Source organism: Ornithodoros turicata, chromosome 2 (genome assembly GCF_037126465.1).
Source record: "Ornithodoros turicata isolate Travis chromosome 2, ASM3712646v1, whole genome shotgun sequence".
Lineage (NCBI taxonomy): Eukaryota > Metazoa > Arthropoda > Arachnida > Ixodida > Argasidae > Ornithodoros > Ornithodoros turicata.
The window spans coordinates 8,763,554-8,772,223 of NC_088202.1; the positions used below are offsets into that span (position 1 = coordinate 8,763,554).

At 41.0% G+C, this 8,670-nt stretch overlaps 1 long non-coding RNA gene across 1 annotated transcript; it reads right to left on the reverse strand.

The window, feature by feature from the left end:
* Positions 1-6,249: 6,249 nt before the first annotated feature.
* Positions 6,250-7,741, reverse strand: LOC135383073 (uncharacterized). Its single transcript, XR_010419651.1, has 3 exons — positions 7,692-7,741; positions 7,450-7,568; positions 6,250-6,465 (listed from the first exon to the last, which is right to left on the reverse strand). It is a non-coding gene; the product is annotated as an uncharacterized LOC135383073 (long non-coding RNA).
* Positions 7,742-8,670: the final 929 nt, after the last annotated feature.

The following is an 8,670-nucleotide window of genomic DNA, read 5'->3' on the forward strand; positions in this document are numbered from 1 at the left end:
GGAGAGGCGCCGACGGTACACGTCCACAGAAAGGGACTGCTTGTGAAGGAAGTCAGCTCCTAAGATGGGGTGAGAGACGCTGGCTACCATGAAGAAACACGAGAAAGACCGGCGAAGACCCAGGTTTAGGAAACCTCGGCGTAGACCGGAATGGCAGAGTTGTTGACGGCGGTCAAGTAATAGAGCGGTGGACGTGAGCGGTCAGCTCGAGAAGCAGGAAGGACGCTGACTTCGGCCCCTGTGTTCACCAGGAATTTGAGCTTGGATGTGCTGTCGACATCGAAGTATAAGCGGCTGGGGGTCGAACCTGGGGGGCGGGGGATCCCCGCTAGTGATCCCCGCAGCCGTTTCCCGACCATTTGCAGGGTCTTGTGGATCTTTCAGCAGCAGCACCAAATCGACAGGTGGGTGAGAAAGAGGTTGTGTGGGAAGGCGAAGAGGGGGACGAAGGAAGCTCTTCCAGAAGTTCAGAGCAACGAAAAGCTATAGCGGAACTTCTGGAAAGGAGTGAGAAAGGAAAAGTAGAGTGGTACAGTAAAGAGTATATAGAAATCTAAAGAGATAGGGGTAGAAGAGGAATAACCAGCGAAACCGCCGTCAGGGAACAGGTAAAGGCATACTTAATGGGGAGTTTATTTCCATAATGTGGGTACATGGTAGTGGCAGGTTTTGTTTTGTGATTATACAGATGCTAAGAGTATTGTACATATAATTCTTCGGGATGGCTTCTCATGGAAGTGGATGTTGGGCTTTCCCCGGGGTGACTCCCTGTGGAGTAGGTTGGTAGGAGTCTGTTTTATGTGTTTATATTGCTCTTCTTTCTTGCATTGTTTTGATGTTCTCGTTGAGAAAAAATGGCGGATGGAAGGCTGGATGGCCCTGAGGACAATTTTTGTTTGTCCACCTTCTCCCCCATTTATCCTTCATATATCAGCATTTATGGTCTCAATCACCTGCTTAGCTAAATTATATATCAGAGATATTAGTTTAGAGTCTCTCAGTATTTCCGTTAGTATTGTTGGGCCTAATGGTTGTTTAGTTTCTTTTCTCTAGTGGTTCTTATATTGATTGTTAATTTGTAATTAAAGAGGTAGGCGAATTGTCGGTGTTTGTTTCTCCGCATTTACATTGATCATCATTGCTTAAGTTAAATCTTTTTAAATACTCTGGGAATTTGCCATGGCCGGTAATAATTTGAGATAGATAATGGTTTGCTAAAACGTTTGTAGGAAAATTGCCAATATCTGGAATCCATTTTGTTTATACCCGATGTTTGGTCCTCGTTCGTCCAGATTTTCCTGTATAATTTATGTCCTTCTTCTGTCAGTCATTTTTAATGTATCTTTTGGATTTAGGGATTGGGATGTAGTTTTCTGAGTAACGGGCTTTGTTTGCTAAGCAATCGGTAATATCTTTACATTCTATGTCGGTGTGCGAATGAACAAAGTGGAACATCGAATATCTTTTTTTCAAACTGTAGTTTTTATTAGTCTATAAAGTTCGTGGATTCCAGGGTTTTTGTGTTCCTTATTTTTAAGAGCTTTTAGTATCAATAGGCTATCTGTATATAAGTGAATTTCTTTCTGGGTATTAAATTTATGTATGGATTCGCAGGCATTTGAATGAATATTCTGGCAATTTCTATTTTTCTGAATAAATAATTTCTTGGTTTGAGAGGACGCAAAATGCCGCTCCCACTGTTTTTCTGCATTTTGAGCCATCCGTATATATTGATATGTTTTCTTTTATGACTTTTGTCGGATAGTCGAAATTCAAGTTCCATTTTACAGTGGGATGTTGAATCCTTGTGTTTTCGGGCGTTTCAGTATGTTTTGGTTCCGCGTTAGCGTTCCATAAGTAGAGTGATTTTTAAGTTCGAATAATTGAAATAGGAAATATTCCTTTGAAGCCTGGAGACCAATTGGATTGAGGTTACTTAGCGGGGCGAGAGCACAGTTAGGGGTTGTGCTGTATGCTTTACAAATTTTTAAAAGAGGGATACGTTGTAAGGATTTGATTTTCCGTAGAAGGTGGGTGTTTTCCGTTGGGGCCCACCAAACCGGCGCTCCTTTTTTTTTCTATTACTGTAATGTATATGTGTCGTAACACATTTGTTTTTATGTTCTTGCTTAGCCTTGTTAGGCTAGATAGTGTAGCTGTTGCTTTTATTGCTTTTAGTTTAGTCTCGTCTAAATGTGGTAAAAAGGATAGCCTGGGGCCGAGGGTTAGACCGATAATGTTTATTGTTTTACTTTGTTTAATACTTGTGTTATTTAGTTTCATCGTTGGGAGTCTATGAATATCTAGTTTTCCGAAAGGGACAGTGAGGTGGCTGCATTTTTGCGGGTTCAAATTTAATCCTATGTTGAGGGACCGATGGTGAATGTGATTTAGAAATTCATCTGCTTTTGTTTCTATGTTTGTTCTGGGTGGACCAGAGATTAGGATTATGATGTCATCTGCATAAGCATATATGAGGCTACTTTCTGGGAGGGGAATTTTTAATATTGAGTTGAGTTGAGTTCCATAGTGTTGGACTGAGAGGGGAGCCCTGTGGGCATCAAACCTTTATGTGGTATCTTTGAGATTTGGTTTTAGTTGTTACTAAGACTGATCTGTTGTTAAGGAAGTTGACGATTAAATTTTTCAAGTTTCCTGGGCGTTGAATATTTTTAAAGGTCAGCTATGCCGATATCCCAAATAGTCGAAACGGTTGTGATATTCTGAAAGCCCACATCCAGCTCTCCCCAAAATGCACCTTCATTCTCTCAGTTCGGTTCAGTACCATGTCAAAAAAATAGATAATTCATTCCGAAACACACATGGGCGCAGCCATTTTTATGACGTAGATGCACCCGAACGGGCATTGTGACGTGTACGCGCCTTCGTACTTGCCAGTGGATTTCAGCTACGGCGTCTCGCGGCTTCACGTATCTGTGCTTGAAGATGGCGGACAGCCGGGTTCCACCGTTCCGCGATAAGTAAACAGTGCAGCAGCTGCGAACTCATTCGCGAACCAACCTCTGTGCGATGTTGTGACTGGAATTCGTCGTTTGTGTTTTGTGAGCATGTACAATTTGTATCAAGTCTCGTCCGCGTTAGCCCCTTTACAGCACTTGCCCATTGTAGAGACTGACGTTTCGACAGCCGTGTTAGCAAGAAAATGCCGACAGCGTTTTATTCCTGCAGGAAAAAATTGTGCTGTGTATTTGAGAAACCGCATACTACTATGGGACAAGTTTTACGCACGATTTATCAATGTGAAACAGCGTCGACGATGGTATGTAACGACGAGAGACGTAAAACGAAATACAAATCACATTTTAAACTTTTTGTGGGATTCTGTGCATTTTCCAGAAGCTATCTTTGAATCACACCCCCACGCTGCGTTGTGTGGCACGCTACAAACTACTGCATTTTATGTCTAACATCTGGATATTGTTTGTAATGAACACCGTCGCACAAAAACATGCACACGAAAGCTCCAGTAGCCATGTGGTTGCACACTATGCAGACGCAAAAGAAGTACCAGAGCACATATTGCCACTTAGAAATTGTGTTTTTAGAAATGTGGTGTCTGAAGAGTTAGAGCATAGCATATATACTAGAAATCAGGTGCACCTTATCCTTCTGTAGAGTGCTCTTTCAATTCACAACTCAGCCCATGGGGTGTAAAAGTGTTAGAGGCAATTATGTGACTTGTCGTCCCGGGTGACAGCACTGGCCATCCTCGGAATTAATTCCGTGCTCAGGAATTATTGTACAAATCACTTTGTATGTAGGACATGATAAGCAATATGTAAGTTGCAACCTTGTCTGCAGCATTCTCGATGGCCTCTTACCTTTACAGTTTGAGACACGTTACCAAACCATTTAAAAAGGGCACACTTACAGGGGCCGTGTAATTTGAGTTTTTAGTTTATAAAAATATAAGTATACAATATGTAATATGAAATTTATATAAAATAAAAATAACATTTATAAAAAGAATTTATAAAAAATAAATGAAAAGGCTTCATGGAAGCAATCCATTAGCATACCCATTGCACATGAAGCACAATTATATATGCTTGGACATCATCTAATTAATCTACTGAACCATATGTGTGGCTGCATACGAAATTTTTATGCGCATGTTCTACCTTCCTATTCCTACATGTGCACACGAACAACAGTGAATATATGTGAAGTGGCAAAAAGCAATGCTAGACTCTACCATCATTGTGCCCGTTTAACTTTTCCACATTTATTTCTGGTCAACAGGGAATATCTCACTAGAAAAGAAGACATTTGTGCATTGTTTGGCAAGCAAATAAATATATTTATTTACATTTTCTATCAATCAACAATGTTGTGACCTGGTGCAAATATTAATGTCAACAAGGAAAGTACTTACAAATTATTCCTATGTGCTCAAATGCAGATATGACAATTCTGTTTTTGTACCTCAGCACAGTACAGTTTCAAAATTAACAAACTGCACAGCATCAGCAATCTTAAAGTATCTCAAGAGGGGAGTCACATAAAGCTCCAATAATAGACTGTGCAAACAAAGCTAAAAAAAAAAACAAAGTACTTAAAAAAATCTGAATAATCGGTTGTCGTTGTGATATGTACTACTATGCACAGTTCATGAATGGAACATGCTACCTCATTGCATTCCCTCCATGTGAGCACTAGCACAGGCAGCTTTTTAGGTCGCTCTTTTCGTGTTTTTCTATTGTCTTTTTTTGTTTTCTGTTTTTGCAATAGCAAGCATGGCCATAGTGAAACACAAGCAGCCAAGGACAGGATGAGACATCTGCAATGCGACTGCTAGCTCTCAACTGATATATTTATTAGCAGACTCTGGAATATACACATATATGCTGCTAAGCAAATGACAAGTTAACCAATAGAATAACAGACAAGAAAAAAGGGTTATATATCTTCCCCTCTGCTCATTCTATTTCACAGGCAGCCCTAGTATCATTTGGAGTGTGTCCGTGCGTTCCCTTTGAGATAACGTATCTCAGACAGAAGCAAATCCAACAGCAGACTGCTTACACGTGCAACTGTCTTGTATTTCTCTAACCACTTGTTATTTAACCGCTGTCTTGAGCTGTGTGTTCTGGAGATTTATGCAGCATCCAGAATCCCTGCAATGTGTTGCCATGTTTCTCGAGGGCATCAAAAGTCTGTCCTTGGCTGCCTGTATTTCACTATATCTCTCAGATACAAACTACCCCATTTCAACACAGTAGAAAACACAGATTTGTAAATAGCATCTGTTGATTGCACTGTACATACCCCTCATATAAAGGATCATAGTGGATACTACATCTCGTGCGATAATGTCAGGAACACAAAAAAGCTAGATTTGAAACCACTCTTACGTCGTCGTAGTAGTATTTGTGTGAAGCTACGCAATTCCTGTCCTGCAAATAATTTAAACGATATGTTTCATCTGCCAGCGTGATGATCCCCTGAAAAGTAATTCACACTTGGCGGGAACTACCGGTTCTGAAACCTATCCCTGACATGTGTAGCCATCAGGGAGGAAACCCAAGGGCTGCGGTGGAAAAGACAAACACACACGGGCTATGTTCTCAATGTGTGTCAGCTGCTCTGGTTACTAAGAAGAACATGTTCCAAATTAATATAACATGGCTTGACATCGTACGCCGGCGAAAGCTAACCAATAAAATTAGTAGTTAAATGTACAGTACGTAAACACTTTCCATAACATGACAGTTCCCTTTCTGCATTTATGCGCTACCATTCAACCCACATAAACAGTGTACTGAATTTTTTTATAGCATTACACGTCGTTTGACAGAACTTGAACAAGATTACATAGCACAAGATCGAAGTAGAGTGAACATTATGTGCAGAAAAAATGGCTAGGAAGCAAGTGAGCTGGTGAAGATGATGCATATATGTAAAACCCCGAGACTAGGGAACACAAAGGGACGTGTTTGTGTTTGTCCCTTCGTGTTCCTAGTCTTGGGGTTTTATATCATGCATAATGTGCAGCCTTCCATTCACGCTTAATGTCCGTGGCAGTAATGCATGAAGGCCACTGCTAAGTTGTGTTGAGAAACACCACTTTATGTTTGCCATGTCTAAATGAAACGTACCTGACCTGATCCAAATTAACCGTTCTGAGTCTGGAACACACAAAGAGAAAAACGCAACACACGCCACAACATTAACAGATAGACAAATGAGCTGTGGCGAGCTCCACCTTGGGACAAAGTCAACAAAAGTCAATGAGCGCCTGAAATGTAACATCTCTGACTGGTAGCAGGACGGTCCACGTTCAATTCCTGGTGCTAGCACTGACTGGCTTTTTCATGAATTATTTGTTGAAGTTTCGATGTACTTGAGAACCATTCGTCAACCATTGTATCCTCATGAGGTGATGAGGGTTTGTCATCTCAAAGAGACTCCCTTTCTGCCATGTGTCCTTATGGATGCTCATCACTGCAGAAAAAAAGAAAGAAAAAGCATTTAATGACAAGAAACGGATAGTCGTATTTACTCTATAATGATTGTGCACAACAGAAAGAAGACTTTCGCACAGAAGGCTGTACTTCTTGAGGTCTAACATCAAGTTACAAAATTCCAGAATATATGACATGTTGTAAGGTAGAGAATAAGTAGAGTTATTGAGTTGTCGAGTTGAGTTGAGGGGGTAATTGTACCCCCTTTTTATTTTATTATATATGATTGTGTAATTATTTTTATGTCTGTAGCAACCCTCGCTCTCTACATTACAACATGTTTTATATATTCTGGGAGTTTGTAACTTCATGCTAGACATTAACAAGAGCAGCCTTGTGCACGAAAGTCTCGTCCCATTAAAATTTAGATGCTCTCAACAGTCTTCTTTCTGTTGTGAATCTCTATCGCAGCATACCTGCACATTGCTGTTCTACGTACTGTGACTTTGCAGTAAGAGTATGGACTTTGGGTAAAAAGACTACACAGCACTGCTCAGGTATTTTTGCCTATCAAACAGTATGTATGTATGCAGTATGCACACATTATTTGTGCACCAGACCCACTAAAAATGTAGTGAATGTGGCATTGCCCACGGTAATGCACCAAGTTCAACACAATTATTGTAGAATCCAGGTATTTTAGCTTACATGTCAAGCCAGTACCACATCCAGTGTGAAGTTGTGACAAATAAATAGTTTCGATTTTTCTAAGCTCTCAGAACACAGACAGTGAATTAATAAGAGTAGACAATGTTAACATGAATTCTGGGCTATTCTTCAATTAAAGGTTCACATATAGTAAAAGGCACCTTCCTCAATGGACGTTGATGACACTGAAAATTCTAAAACGCTATCAGAGGCGACATCAGCTTCTGTGTGTCAAAGGATTGTATGTCCAACAGTAATCCAACTAACAGTAACGAAAATGTGCAAAAGACAAATTAACTGAACTAATGTAACGTACCTTCTATATCAGACAGTGAAGCTTGTAACAGCCCATCCACAGGAACCAGTGTCCAGACAGCAAAAGTGCTTGAACTGGGAGATAGCAGCTAATCGGAATGGCGACCTTTGTTTTCCACCCTGAAAGCACAGGTTGTAACTTTGAGGGCAGATTTAAAAGTGGTGTCAAGATGTCTGCATGCGAGTGCACATGAAAAGTTGAACATAGATGAATACTCAAATTATAACATCACATTGTCATACCTGTTGGTGGAGGTGGACTGCAACTAACGTGTCAGCAATTTCTTCATGACCGGATGCAAGCCAGACCATGCTTCATTTCCGCCTTCAGCGTGCACCTGTGATAATTCAGAAGTTAGATTATCAATAGTACTATTGTGTTGTTAATCGTGGTTATATCAGAGTAAGCGCAGTAGGACAGCTGCACAATCGATTCATTAGGCTTGCTATTTTTTGTATCTGAACCTCGACTTACCTTTTTTGCTCTCGTTTTTTGCCTTGATCCTCCGTGGCACGTTCAAAATGTTGTGCGTCGGGCACCTCAGATTTTCATCCGACGATTTCTTGCCGCTATTCCAAATTGCCTCTGGAGTCGCGCGTAACCTATGATAACATTCGTTGACGAAATCCTTGCAGTGGAAATTAGCAGGCACCACTGTCAGCCAAGAGCTTCGCACTGCTTGGTCTTTTGGCAGCTTATAAAAGGTAACACTTGAATGCTCCGATGAATTGTTCTAACAGCGTAGCACGTAGCACCGTCGCATCTTCGACAACTTCGCCGTGGCATATCGCTCCAGCCCATAAAAGGCAAGGTCAGAACAAGGAAGTGCACTTTCCAAACGACGCCGTGCCAAAAAAAAAAAAAAAAAAAAAAATATTCACATGCTTTGTTTCCGGCTTAGCAATAACATAACAGCTGTTCGCTTATGTATGATGCACAGAGGACGAAACGAAAGAAGCCAAGCGGCCAAGCCGAGAGTCCATGCCAAGCCAAAGACAGATAAACCGAGAGCAGTGACGTCGGTGCGCCCGTGCGCAGGGTTTGCCGACGGTCTGACGGCCGTGCGTGGGAACTAAAAAAACTGTTTTCTAAAAAACTACGAACAGTTGGAGCAAGATATTTCGCACACATATTCAGTGTTAGGTAATGAACACACAGCGCGAGTATCGCTCAGTTCTGCGGCACTTCAAAATCGGCATATCTGACCTTTAAGGTTTTGGT